We start from the raw sequence: 14,867 nt of genomic DNA, 5'->3' as shown, positions 1-14,867 counted from the left end.
CATGATGCATAATGACGGTAAGAATTGTTTATTAAGTGCCAGGCACTGCGCTTTCTGCTTTACTTGTGTCATCTCATTTACCCTTCACATTACTGCATAGGGTAAGTATCATCATCCCCATTTTACAAATGGAGAAACTGAGGCACAGAGAAGTTTGGCAACTGACCCAGAGTGTAGGTATCAAGTGCACTAGGTGTCACAGCTGGGGTTTGAACCCATGATTTCTGACCCAGAGCTCAGCTCTCAGGCACTTGCCTTCTCTTCTCCCAGTAAGATGGGTGTGACCTCCCTTCACTTTCTCTCAAAAGCCCATGCAACTGGTCTGGCAGATTTTGCCCGGCCATTGTCATTCATGGTCACTGTCATTGGTGGGGATTAAAGTGTGTAAGGCTTTGGCTGCTTGGTAATTTCTGAGTGTTTCTACATCAAAAAAATTTTTTTTTATTGTGGCTATATTCTTCAACCCCGCTCAGATTTCTAACTGGGAGAGGAGACAGGAATCAATAGCTTTTTGGGGATAGAGTACAAAATCTTTTTCCCACATCTAAAGAAAATTTTCCTTGTGGGCAGGGAGGATATTTTTTTCTTCAGATTTTTAGTCTGTTTCTGACTGATGAATGAACACCCCGGTTTTCAAAAAGTGTGCTTGTAGCAGGCACTTAAGTTTTGCGAGCTGGTGCCGCAGAATACTGTGTTCTTGCGTGCATTCTTTTTCACTCCAGGAATTAGTGGGCTCCCACTTTGTGCCAGGCTCTGCGCTAGGTGTTGGGGCCATGTTTGTGAACACGGGAGGCCTCACCGTCTGCTTCCCGTGTTCACAAACATGGCCAGCGCCTGCAGTGTTTTCAGTGAAGGCACTATTGGCATTTTAAGCCAGACAGTTCCTCACTGTCAGGGCCTGTCCTGCTCCTTGCGGGCTGTTCAACATCCCTGGCCTGGACCCACTCAATTCCCAAGCAGCGAGAGAAAAATACCACCACACATTTCCAGGTGCCTCCAGAGGGCGCTATCCCCCTTGCTGAGAACCACTGCAGGGAAGACAGGTTTGGAATAAGCAGAAAAAGTTGGGATGCAGTCCCCACTGTCTTGGGTGTGGTACACACTTGTCTTTTTTTTTCTAGAAATTTGGTTCATACTCAGGACAGTAGACGAAGGTGTGTGTAGAAGCAGAGGGAAAACCAAATCTATTTCTCAGCATGCTCCCCACTGAAGTTGGCTCAGAAGGCTGCTTTCCTTCTTTTTCATCCCCTCCTCCCTGCTTACTCCTCTACCCACACTCCCTCCGCAGCTCCGCAAAGGGTAAACCAGATGGGCCTGAGAGAGCCTGAGTCAGGGGTTGAGGAAGACCCCTGGCTGGGAGGCACAGGGGTTGTGACCGAGACCACTGCGGGGGGGAGGAGAGGAGAGGAGGACTCCTTGCTAAGCTTGGCAGGCAGGCTGAGGGCGAAGGTGAAGACAGCTCTCCCATCCCCTAGACCCCGTGCGTGTGCTAGCTCAGCAAACAGCGAGACTTCCCTGCTCCCCACCTCCCCTTCTTACTGTTAACAACCTACATTTGATGAAGTCAAGTGTATCCGTTTTTTCTTTCATTGTTTATGTTTTTTTGTGTGTCTTCTAAGGATCTTTGTATATTTCCTGGTCACAGAGGTTTTCTCCTATTTTTTTCTTCTGGAAGTTTCATAGTTTTAGCTTTTACCTTTAGGTCTGTGAGTCATTTCAAGTTAATTTTTGTGTATGAGTGAAGTATGAGTCACGGTTTCTTTCTTTCCCCATGGATGCCCAGTTTTTCCAACATCATTTGTTGAAGAGACTGCTCTTTCCCCACTAAACTACCTCGGTGCCTTTGTCAGAAATCAATCGTTAGGCTCAGTAGTCTGTTTTAGTGGTTTAGATGCCTATTCTTGACACCAGTTAATTCCAAGGTTATCTTACTGGGGCCACCTGGTCCCCTGACCCTTCTTGATGTTAACAACATAGCAAAGGATTGACGCAGAGAAGAAGGGTGAGGCTGGGACTGCCCATGCTGCCCCTGGTGAAACGGACCAAGTGCTGAGCTTTGTGTGGGGGCTGGGAATGAGTGAAGTAAACACACCTTTGCCCATACGGAGTTCGGAGACTAGCAAGAGTGACACACTATTGGAGGAAGGTAAAAGCCTAACAAATTTTAAAGCTGGACCCAGCTTATGTTGCCAAGGTGTGGAGAGGCAGAACTCTCACACTGATGGAGGTACGTATAACTGCGTTCAATAGCCTCTGTTGAGAAGGACAAAAGTTGAAGACGTAACATACCTTATAACTCAATAATGCTGCTTCTATTTCTATACCCCAAAGAAACTCTCCCAGAAATACTATAGTCATGTATTGAGAATAGTCACAGCAGCTTTCTTCGGTTGTATTTTATAGGGAAAAAAAACATTAACCTAAAAACCCCCCCACAAAACATTAACCTAAATGTCTCATGCATAGGACAATGAATGAATACGTTCTAACCTGGGAGGCATCCATGAAAATGTGTGAACTGGAACTTCGCGTATTCCTGTTGGACGTGTCTCACAAATCTGATGATGAACAATGAAAGTGAGTTGCGTAGTGTTGCATGCACAGTATGATCCCATTTATACTAAATTCAAACACGTACAAAAGAATACAACATTCTGTGTAGGCATACAAATATATAGTAAAAGTAGAATCAAATACATAAGACTGGTAAGCCCTGAATTTAAATTAGCAGGTGACTCTAAGGAGGAGGAAGGGAATGTAATTGAGCAGGGGAATGCAGGTATCTTCACCCATGGCTGTATTTTACATTTGAAGGTAAATGGGATGGTGGGGACATTGCTATTGTTGCATTATCATGTACATACAATACCCACCCATCATCTAACCCCCTCCTTGTCCTTCCTAACAGAGCCTTCATTTAGTTTACTTATTTACCTCCTTCCATTTATGCATCCTATGGGGCCTGAAGAAAGCTGACCCACCCACATTAGTTTGAAGGGGACCCATCATTATTACCGACAATTGGTTCCATTTGGGCCAAGTAACTTGGAGAGGATTACTGATGTCTTCTGGGAAGCACCTTCTTGAAGGCGAGAGCTACAGGCAGCCTCTGCCCCTGTTCCTGTCCCTCATTCTCTCACTCTCTTCCTGGACGTTAAAGAGGAAGCGCGTAGCCCTGCTTGTCTGCGGCAGCCTCCCTCCACAGCCTTAAAACGTTAGCAGCACTGTAAGTGGCAGAGTGGAGAGAGGATTCAGTCTGTGAACTGTATCAGCCGGGCTCTGAAGCCCAGCCCACCTTCGCTCTTCCAGAATGTGAGCCAGTAAATGTTCCTGAGGTTCACACTGCTTTGGAGTGGGTTTTCCATCACCTTGCAGCACTCTCACTGTACCCCCTAGGTTGCTATGGAAATGCGCAGCAATCATTTGCTAATCAGCAGGAGATTTGTTTCTTAATTTACTCAATTTTAACGTTTTCTCCTGTTTGTACTTAAACATTTGGAGCCCGCCCTAATGGTTGGCTATCCGTACTAGCAAGGAAACCCACGAACAAGAAGGAAACTAAACATTAATGGGGAAGATCTTAAAGAGTCCAGTGTGGTTAGTGTCAGATTATCTTGTTTGGAGAATGTGTATTAGTTTCCTGTGTCTGCTCTAACAAATTAATACAAACCAGGGGTTTCAGAACAGCAGGCACTCACTCTCCCATAGCTCTGGGGGTCAGAAGTCTGAAGTCGAGGTGCCAGCAGGGCTGTGCTCTCTCTAAAGGCTCTAGTGGGGACCCCGTTCCTCGACTCTTCCGGCTTCCAGTGGCTGCTGGTATCACTCAAGTGTCTCTACATAGTCTCCTCCTTGTGGCTCTGTGTCTCCACTCATGTCTCTTACAAGGACACTTGTCATTGGATTTAGGGCCACCTGGATATTCAGGATGGCCTTATCTCAAGATCCTCAATTTAATTGTAACTGCAAAGACTGGTTTCCCAAAGAAGTTCATATTCACAGGTCCCGAGGGTTAGGACGTAGACATATCTTTTTGGGGGTGCCAGCATTCAACTCACTACAACATCGTTGCTCTTTGTCGTGATTTTACAGTGCAAACAGATAACATGGTTCTGTTTTCAACCTAAAAAGTGGTTTTGAATTCATACAAATCGGAATACACGAGTCAGTCAGTATTCACTGGTGTTCCACAGAAAGCACTGTCTTATCCAAGTTGGAGAAATGCTTAGTTAACACTGGAGAGGGGATTTTTTTAAAAAAGATTTTAACAAAGCAAATGAAGGTTCGTGATGTGGATGTTGGACAACATGTTTTCGACAGTGTAAGCTCCTGGCTCCCTGGGAGACGGGCGATGTTCAGGCTCAGATATGTCCCAGGACAAATGCGGACAAAGAGGCCCAGCAGCAGATACAGGTTTTTCCCGAAAAGAAAACCATGAATAAAGTCAGCAGAGAGCAGATGGGTGTGAGAAGGGAAAAGCTAGTCACGTTCTGCAGCCATTTAATCTCCTCTGAGAGGTGGTAGATAGCTCCCAGAAAGACAGCTGTGGACGTCGGAGAGGAACGAAAGGATATTGGACTTGGAATCAGAGAGACCTATTCATGTTTGCGACATATTTCCATATGATCCCTGGATCTGTTTTTATCCCCCTAAACTTTAGGAAAATTGCACTTCCTGACACAAGTTTATTTCATTAAAAAATGGGGATGATGATGGATACCTCTCAGGGTTGTTATGAGGAAAAACCAATTTGTCTCCAGTGACAGAACCTTGCTAATGCTGGGGGCACAGGGCATGCCTGTTGACAATCTGAACTAGAAATGTCTTCAGGGAGTGACAGGTTGGGAACACGGACAGTATAAACAGTTATCATAATTCTTCAGAGTCACTGAATTCTACAGGGCTCCAGCTATAAATAGAAAGGCTGAGGTAAACATGTTAGACTTGAGTTTCTAGCCATGATGGAATAACTGGCACAGATTAACTCTTCCACCACAAACAACCATGAACTTGACAAAATATGTGGGGGAACTTATATCAGCTGTAAGTTAAGAAAAAAGCAGGCAATAAAAACTAAACCCAAGGTGGCCCGGATATTGGACTTAGAAAATGAAAGCTTTAAAGCAGTGATAATAAATATGTTCAGACACTGAAATAGAGAACAGGCTGACAGTGACCAGAGGGGAAAGGGGCGGGAATTTCAGGGGAAAAGGGGAAGGGTTTACAGCAACAAGTAAAAAGGACACCTGGACAAACACTGTAGGGTGGGGGGGTTGGAAATGGGAGGGAGGTGGGGAGGGCTGGGAGGGTGGGCTGGGATGGGAGTAAAAGGCAAAAAACTGTCCTTGAACAACAATTAAGATAAAAACAAAACAAAACAAAAAAATATGTTCAGAGAATTAAAGGAGTAAGCAAATCGCTAATCTTGGCAAAAAAAAAAAAATGGAGACCACAAAAAAGAACAAATGGAACTTCTAGAAGTGAAAGTGAAAACAAATGAATAATACCTGAAGGTATTTAGCAGCAGATTTCAGATAACAGAGGACCAGGGTCAGAGAACTTGAGGGCAGATGACTAATAATGATTCAATCTGAAAAACAGGGGGAAAAGATTAAAAAAAAAAATGAACTGAGCCTCAGGGACTTTTGAGACAATATCAAATAGTTTTATACTTGTGTGGTTAGGGTCTCAGACAGAGAAGGAGGTTAGCAGAATTTACTGCCAGCAAAACTGGATTGCAAGAAATGCTAAAGGATATCATTCAGGCATAAAGGAAATGATGCTAAAATATATAGACTAATCTAGGGATCACGTCATCATATTAAAGCAACAACAAAAACTGTGTGCTCAAAGTAAAAATAACCCCAAGCCTCACCTGCAGTCCCCCAATAATATTCAAGGGACTCATAATCACAACCCACCGGAATACTCTCTTGAGTCCTGTCCGTGGTTTTAAAATACGTCCACTATTCTTTGACACCACCCCCTTCCAAAGACGGAGCCCCATTCTCTTCTCCTTTAGTGCGGGCTGAACTTCGTGACTCACTATCAGATAGAGTGGAAGTGACCGTGAGGGATTTCCATAGCTGGTTCACAAAAGGCCTTGCAGCCTCTTCTTTGCCGTCTCTCCTGGATCCCTCCCTCTGGGAAAGTCAGCTGTCACATCGTGAAGACACCTGGGCAGCCCTCTGGAGAGCCCTGTGGTGAGAGCTGGCCTCCTGAGTGAGCCACGTTGAAAGCAGGTCTTCTAGTCTATCAGGCTTCTGATGCCCGCAGCCCTGGCTGATGTCTTAGCTGCGACCTCATGAGAGACCCAGGGCCAGAACAACCCAGCTAAATTTCTCCCAAATTCCTGAAACACAGGAACAGATAATACATCTTTATCGTTTTGAGCTGCTAAATTTTGGGGTAATTTATTATGCAGTGAGATAGAATGAATTTAATCCCTTTCCTTGGCGCATCTTAAGTACCACCTCTCACACTCTTCACCAGCTCTAAAATATTCATCCTGTTTTTTATTTTCCACTTTGTTTCAAAACTTTTACAAACTCTCCCACCATTCAGTCCCATTTCCTTCCCTCCTTCTGCTACTCCCTTCCTCTCTTATTGTTTGCTTTCTGTTGTTGTTCTGTTTAGCCCTTTCTGTTGCAAATCACCTGTTTCTCTGGTCTCCCATTGATCAGCTGGATTTCTCCAATAATGTTACAGGGTACAGCCAAGAGGGGGGACCCCATATGGGCATTTGAAATGGCGTCCAGAACCCAAGGTGTCCAGGAGATTTTAAGATGTCTTCACCCCTTTCCCCACAGGTGTGAGTTGGGGGAGGGGCACACAGAGCAAGAACATGCAGGGCTGCTTTGTACAGCAACAGCTTTGCAGCTAATCCATGGCATGGTCATTTAACATACCTGTAGCCTTTGGCTGGTTGCTTAGATATGCTAAATAGCTATGGCCATGCCCTGGGCCAGGGGGATGGAAAGTGACCCCCCCCAAAAAAGTGACTGGGGGGCAGGACCCCTGAGTTACAGCGCCTGCGTGGGAGCTTGGAGCAGATTGGCTCCATGACAGGGGGCCACACGTGCCCAGACCCACGATGGCAACCAGAAAAGCTGGAAAGGATGGGAGATTGAGGGCAAGTGTGGCCGAATGGGGAGGAGTAGGAAAAGGGGCTGCAGAGGAAGATTGGCGCAGGGATTTAAAACCCAGACATGGCAGCCATTGAGAGAGAGAACCACACAGTTTTGGCTGAGTGGGGACTCCCCTGGCCCTGGGGGAGAGAGGACTACTTGGCTGGAGCGGTGGAGAGAGGACCATGTGCCTTTGCCAGAGTGGGGACCCCTGCAGCTTTAGTAGGGGGAACCACCACCTGGCTTTAGCAGAGATCCCGGCGACACAGCTGAGGGTGCTGGGAACCCGGGGAGGTCTCCCAGCCAAGATGGATTACTGGGAAGAACCGGGGGCTGCCTGAGCCAAGGACTTCTATTTCCTTTCCTGAGATACGGTGCCCCAGACTGGGCAAAGGGGGAAGGAAGGACTGTGTATGTTTGTGGGTGTTTTAAGGGACTTTAGGATTTTGATGAAGACATTAGGTCACTACTTTAAGTTTGTATAGCATTAAATAAACATTTCCTTCCCTTTTCACGAATCTCTGGCATTGAGAGATATCTTTCCTATAGATGGCGGACATAATGGACCTGGGGTTTTCTTTCGGGTAATAGCATATTGCCCTTGGCCCCTGCCTTATTGTTCTGTAACAATAAGACCCAAGAGTGGAGGAGGGCATGGGAGAAGGGGCAGAAGAGGAAATGCTGACCAAGTAACGCTAGCTTTTCTTCAATAGAAAAAGAAGGGCAAAAGCTACAAACACACATGTATCAATTTTTGTTCCAATAGCATTAGTGTTTATAATCAAAATTTGTTATTAGCTTATTATAGTCAATATTGTGTTAGGAGCTTTAGATGTGTGTATTCAAGCCTAAAAACATCCCAATGAGGTAGATGCTATTATTATGTCATTTTTCAAGGAGAAATTTGAGGACTGAGAAATTAAATGGCTTGCCCACAGTCCCAGAGCTCTCAAGTGACAGGACCAACGTTGAAAGGTCTGTACAACTCCAAGGCCATGGCTTAGGCCTTTATGCATATCAATTGCATCAAATTGGGCTCAGATGGGCTCATTTGGGCCCAAATTCATTTTTAACTTTTGCAAAAGCACAGGGCTGACTTCTCACAGATGCAGTTCCAGCTAAGACATTTTCAAGCCCACGTTGCCGAAACTCCCTTCCTGGGCCAGAAAGAAATCCAGGCCCCAATTCTGCTGAACTCACAGTAGCCTTTTTCTGTCTTCAACCTCGGATGGAATCTGTGGGTGAAAAATTTCTGGTACGTCTCGGTTTTCGAAGTGAAGTCCAATTTGTTCACACACACACACACACACACACATAGCTCTAGGAAAGACACCATGCTGATCACCACCTTCCCGTTTGTCAGTCACTGAAGCAGGTGGCAGGACCACGCGCCCCCCCAGGACTGAAATCACACACCTGTGGTGCATCATCAACATATAAACCTTCATCATGAGCTTGGGCATTGAAAAGCAGTTGTCTCTGCTGCCCATGCTGTTGAAACTTCAGGAAGGGCGCATGTCTTTTTTATTTTTTATATGCTTATTCTTTTTTTATAATTAAGAAAGCACAGTAACACAATCGAAAACAGAAGGGGAAATTATTCACAACCCAATGCTCTGAGAAAATGATTATTCGCATGACACACTCATCAGGCATCCCCTCGGGCCATTGTATTCTGGCCTTTTGTTAGGCCCCTGTTTGGGCTCCAGATGTGAAAGGCTTTAGCTCTGAAGACTTTCTGTTTTGTCATTGAAACCTGGCCTGTCTGTAGCTGAGACTCTGCCTTTGCCCAGTTCTGGAACTCTGAGAGCTTTGTGTCCTCCCATCAGCCCTGCTGGAGGGCTGCCGGTGATGAAAGGTAGATTTGTCACGTGTCCTGTTGTTTTAGCTCAGGCTTGTTTGTTGGTATAATTGATTGTGTTATTGTTTGCAACCATCTTCTTCCTTATGCATCCGCACCCTGCACCACATGACTTCCAGGAGTCCAGTGAGAGGAATCTGTTTCCTCTAGGAGTTAACCCAGTAGGTGGAAATATTGTCAGACTTAGATATGTGACTTGCTTTGGCCAGTGGAATATAAGCAGACATGATTTACACTATGTCCAAGCAGAAGCTTTCAATGACATTGCAGAATCTGGCTTTCCTGCCTCCTGACATGAGCTCTGTGTGTCCTGGGTGGTGGCTGCCCCTTCAGCTGGAGTCCTGAAGTGAGAAGTGGAGCGGGGCTGAGCAGAGATGCAGTCGAGCTGCAAACCTGAGTGCAAGAAATGAATCTTGTTTCCATAAGTTGCTGAGATTTTGAGAATTGTTAGCAAAACACTGATATGAGGTCTGTCCAGAAGGTATCTAGCCATGTCATATGAAAAATAGAGACATTTGTTAAAGAAGGTACAAGATACAAGAAACACAGTACACAGGACAATGACACCTCAGTCCCCTTCACAGTAGGCACCTTGGGACCTCACACAGTTCTCCCAATCACCATCAGCTGTCCCATTGTATTCTCCTGAATCTCACCAACAGTCTGAAATCTCTTCCCTTTCAAAGGTGATTTTAGTTTTAGGAAAAGCCAGAAGTTGCAGGGTACCAAATCTGTGTCACAGGGGGGCTGAGTCATCTGGGTGATGTGATGTTTTGCCAAAAAACTTTGTACAATGGATGCATTATCATGGTGAATCATCCCAATAGTTTCTGCATTATCATGGTGAATTCTGAATCATCCCAGTAGTTTCTGTGGAGGAACAGTCAAGCTTAGTGCAAAATTTGATGAAGATTTGTGGCTCTACTCACTCAGTCATTTTGAATGCAATGACCACACAGTACACATGCTCACTCAGTGACATGCATCGCCCCCCTGACTAGTACAGTGAAGTTGTCATTGTTCACTCCCGGGCATTCCAGTCCACTCTCCTTGGCTTGCAGGTTACATCAATGTTGCACAAACCATTCTTGTTATACTAACAATGGCTGCACTTTTTCTGGACATACCTCATACTTTGGTTCTCTAGATAAGCTAGGAATCAGTGATTTTCTGGGGCAAACATTCCTCATTAGAGGTATTTAAACTACTTCCAGGTCCATCCCCAAACTGAGGCATAACATCTCTCTGCTTTTACTGACAGGACAGAAAATTGGTGTGCACTTTGATCGTGTTGATGAGAAACAGTACAACACGGTGATTGAGTTGGAGCCCTGCATCCCAACTTCTGCTCTGCCTCTCACCTGTGTGTGTGCTTAACCAACTTGTTTCTTATTTCTCTCATTTGGGTAAAAAGACTAAAACTGTAGGGTTTTGATGTAAAGAATAAACACACTGAAAGGGAGCTGTGGAGTTTTGCACTTCTACCCATTGACTGTCTGTCTAGGCTGTTAGGAGAGAGGTTCACAGAAGGCAAAGAACTTCTAGAACTGGGACTGGAAGCTCACAGCTCTCACCTCTTCTGGTTTCTGATGGACTTTATTCTCCCCTCTTGAAGATGAGCTTCCTCCAAGATCCAAGAGGCCAAGGACCTCTTCACTGTCTCTGTTTACACAATTCAGGAAAGACCTCTGAAGGCCCTGACTTGGGTCATGTTTCCATCTTTACATCAATCTCTCTGTCCAGGGGGCATCCCAGGGAGCTGTGCCTAGGTTCACATACTCTTGTCCAGGGGCAGAGGCAGGGTGCACTGCTAGAACCATGTGGAAGGGGTGTCAGGTCAATAATCACAGTTACCACTGAGACCAACCTGTGACAATCACTTGGATGTGGTTTGTGGTAGTTGTGGGCAGCATGAAAAATGCAAAGTCTTGGCAGCTGTGTGACCTTGAGGAAATCTCTTAACTCTGTAAATCTTGATTTCCTCCTATAAAAACGGGGATAATAATTTCTGTCTTACAAGTTTCTCATGATTAAATGACATAACATGAAAGCATCTGGAACATGCTCAAAAAACACTAATTATTATGCCCCAAGTCCTGTTCTACTTGCACTGGGGCCGCCTGGGACAAGGCATCCCTCTTTTCACCGACATCTCTATTTCTTACTTTGCAACGAGAATCACAGCTCTCAGTGGAACCAATCACCCCTCTCAGGTGCTCTCTGCATTTTCTCTCTGAAGGCAAGCCGCTTGGGGAAGCTGATGATCAGAGGGCAGCGTCCTGAGCATGAGACTGGAATAGACAAAAGAATTTGGGTGGTTTTAAAAAAAGTTTCTTTGCTGCAATGCCTGAAACACTTTCACTTACTGCATTAGCAAATCTTCACCTACGTAGCGTAATGAACCCCTCTGAGAATCTGATTGAAACTGTGGACACTCTTTTGTGAAAGGTACATCATTCTACATACAATCCTAGGAGGTTCACAGAACTCCAGGGAGCTCAGCCAGCGAACCTCAGGTTCAGAGCCCCCGCACCAGATGGAGAATCTTGCCAAGAAAACTCTGATACTTGCACAGTGCTTGGATGAGCACAGCCCACTTTTTCTCCATAACCCGCCTTTGTCCAGGCGCCCATGTCTGACCACCCCTCCTAAGGATGGGCACTTTCTCTGTCAGCTCTCAGAGTCAGGCACGATGTGTGCTCTCAACAAGACTTTGTTCCATTACGTTGTAGTCAAGTTCTGCCAGCCCCAGGGCCATTCCTTCTCTTCAAGTTGATCCTATACTTTTATTTTGAGGCATGGCATGTGGGTTTTTAAAGATTTTTTTCTCTTCAGGGGTATTCTTACTTCAGTGTTCTTTAAGGATAGCAGGATTTTTTTTTTTTTTTTGCTTGAAATAGATGGGAAAATCCATTTTCAAAATAGCTTGGCAAAAAAAGGAAATGCTTTACATAACCGTAAATTTTGAAGTCAGTCATGTCTGACTTCAGGCACAGCTGCATCTAGGGGCTCAAATGTCACCATGGGAACTGGGTCTCACTCCATGCGCAAACTGTGTCTTCCTCTGTTTAAGGTCCATTCCAGGCAGTGTTTTCCTCGCAGTGGCAGCGTGGCTACGTGCAGTTCCAGGCTCACATCTCACTCGCTCTCAGAAATGTAAACAAGCCCACATCAAACCAGCTTCCCATGGGAAGAAAAGCAAACCTAAGACTATCTCCTTTTCCAACCTCCAGCCAGAATGCACTCATTCACTCATCCTGTTTGAGGAGGAGTGATGGGTAGAGAGAGTAGATTGAGATGTGACTTGTGGGATAAATTCAAAATAGTAAAATATGTGCCTAGTAGAGTTGGGGAATAGGTAAAATGGGAGCTTAGAAGAAGGAATGCTAAACTTCTGTCTGGGAGAGTCAGGAAAGGCCTCCCAGAATAGAGGATGGTCTTAAAAGCATGAGAACAAGTGTTTTAGGTAGAGAAAGGGTAAAGGACATTCTAAGTGAAGTAAATAGCACATGCAAAAGCTTGGAGGCTCAAAATAGCAAAGACTGTCCAGGAATCAGTGAAGAATTTCATGTAGTTAGAGGAAGGTGCTCGCATAGGAGTATTGAGAGATAAGAAGAAATGGGTATGGCTCAGTGGACTGTGATGCAGACCCTGGCCCGAGCAGTCCGCATGTTGTGGATGCAACGAACAAGTTCACATGGACTGCAGAAGTGCTGTGGAGAAAAAGGGATGATGACATGGCCACTCTTTGAGTGAGAGAGAGGGCCCTGACCCCTGCCTGGACAGGCTTTTATTGTTTTTCTGGGCACATTGCATGATGGTCCTCATTTACAATGCACAGATTCACTTTAGGTGGTTACCTTTTACAGAAAATAAAGGAGAGGATGTTGCTAATTACATCAAAGAAGGAGGATATTTGCAAATGCAAAGGGAAAAGTGGTTGAACTGGTTGGGAGGTTTAGCATAGATTTTAGGAAGTTACTTTAGAGATATGCAGTAAACACTTGCTGCCTCAATTCAGGGTGAAGGAGTTTTAGCAAAAGCAAGGCTCAAAGCAGGCTAGGTACAATGCAGGCCTGATTCCCCATGGGAGAACCTTTCCATGCTCATGGGTCCTGTGTGCCGACTTCATTCCCTGTCAGTTTTCTGAGTCAGGGGCTGGGCTACATTCCCCATGCCCTGCGGAACGGTCCCCTATAGGGTTGGGCTTTGTCCTGCAAAGGGAAAGAAAGGTCGCTGGTTCAAATCCTGGTCAGGGCACATGCCTGGATTGTAGGCCAGGTCCCTGGTTGGGGGCCTGTGAGAGGCAATTGATATGTCTCTGCCTCCTTTCCCCTCTCTAAAAGTAAATAAATAAAATCTTGGAAAAAAGAAGAAATGGACAGAGTCACATGGAATACAAGACCTTGTGTATCATGATAAGGAGTCAGTTCTTAAAAAAAATAAAAAATCCACAGCCAAGGACATGCTTAGAGGAGAAGGGAGGGAAAGAGAGGGAGGGAAACATCAATGTGATGGAGAAACATTGGTTGGTTGCCTCTCTTATGTGCTCTGACCAGGGATCAAACCCGCTACTCAAGCATGAACCCTGGCCTGGAATCAAATCTACAACCTTTCTGTTCACAGGACGACACTCCAAACAAGCGAGCCACACCAGCCAGGGCATGGGGTCTGGGTTTTACTGATGGTCAAGGGGCAGGGTATTGAAGAGATCCAAGCTCCTGGCATGACAGCTGTAAGATCTGAGCAAGGTCACCCTGACTGCAACATGGAAGACACAGCAGGTTGGAGGAGAAAGGCTAGAGGCAGGAGGCATCTTCCTGGAAGTAACATCCCAGGAGAAATCAAGCTGATATTAACCATAAAAAGGGGGAATGGATGCCATGTGACCCTCACATGACAAATGTCCACTTACAACTCCGCTGCTTGTTTCAGTCTCCGTTTTCCTCCTGAGACTCAGTTTGCTGCTGCGGGGCTAAGAGTTATTTCATCTAAAGCTCTGGAACCCTCCATCTGCACCACAGCAATTGGTTTTTAAGTGTTTATTGTTATTTTTATATCAATACTCCAAAAATAGTTCTTTAGGTAGGGGGTATGGGGCCAAAGTATTTCATAGGAAATACAATATTTCAGAAAGGAGGTATTTCCCCAAGCACTTGGCTATTTCGTGTCTGGGGCAGAGTAACTATGATGACATAAATCATTCTGGCCAGGTGTGGAGCTGGCCAGCACCTGGAGCCATCAGCTTGCGCCCCCATAAAGCAGCTTCCTCATGACTGGAGAAACTAACACTTACATGGCGCACCCACCCCGTGCCAGGAGCATACAGCATGCGCCCGCTGCCACCTGAGGCACTTCCACACACTCTGTTTTATTTAATCCTCACCCTCACCAGGAGATGTAGATGGCATTTTCTCCACCTTAAAAACAAGAAATATGGGGGACTTGCCCAAGGACATACACAGGGTGGGGAGTGGCAGAGCTGTGCTGACAATGAGAGAGGTGGGGAGGAGGGAGAGAAGGAAAGTCAAAGCTTGAGAGACAGACCGACACCATGTAGGCCTCTCTGCGGCCCAGAGGGACCTGGAGGGACCTGGAGGGGAAGTCGTTGGAGAGGGGAGGCTCCCAGGGCATGGGGGTTTAGTTCTCTCCCAGGGTGAAGGGCGCCTGTTCTCTGGCCATAGATCCCAAGGGGTGCCTGGGGATTAACAGAGGGAAGCCGCGGATCTCGTGGAGAAGCCTGAGCCCCGCGAAGGGAGTCTGCCTTCCCCAGGGGGGCGCAAGTGGAGGAAACCGACAGCTGGAGCGCGCCTGGAGGAGGACGCTTTGGCGGAGTCCGGAGTCCGGGTTGGTTCCCTCCCAAGTCCGTGCGTCTAACCGAG

Source organism: Phyllostomus discolor, chromosome 12 (assembly GCF_004126475.2).
Source record: "Phyllostomus discolor isolate MPI-MPIP mPhyDis1 chromosome 12, mPhyDis1.pri.v3, whole genome shotgun sequence".
In the NCBI taxonomy this organism is placed as follows: Eukaryota; Metazoa; Chordata; class Mammalia; order Chiroptera; family Phyllostomidae; genus Phyllostomus; species Phyllostomus discolor.
Note: the sequence above shows the minus strand (reverse complement) of the source record.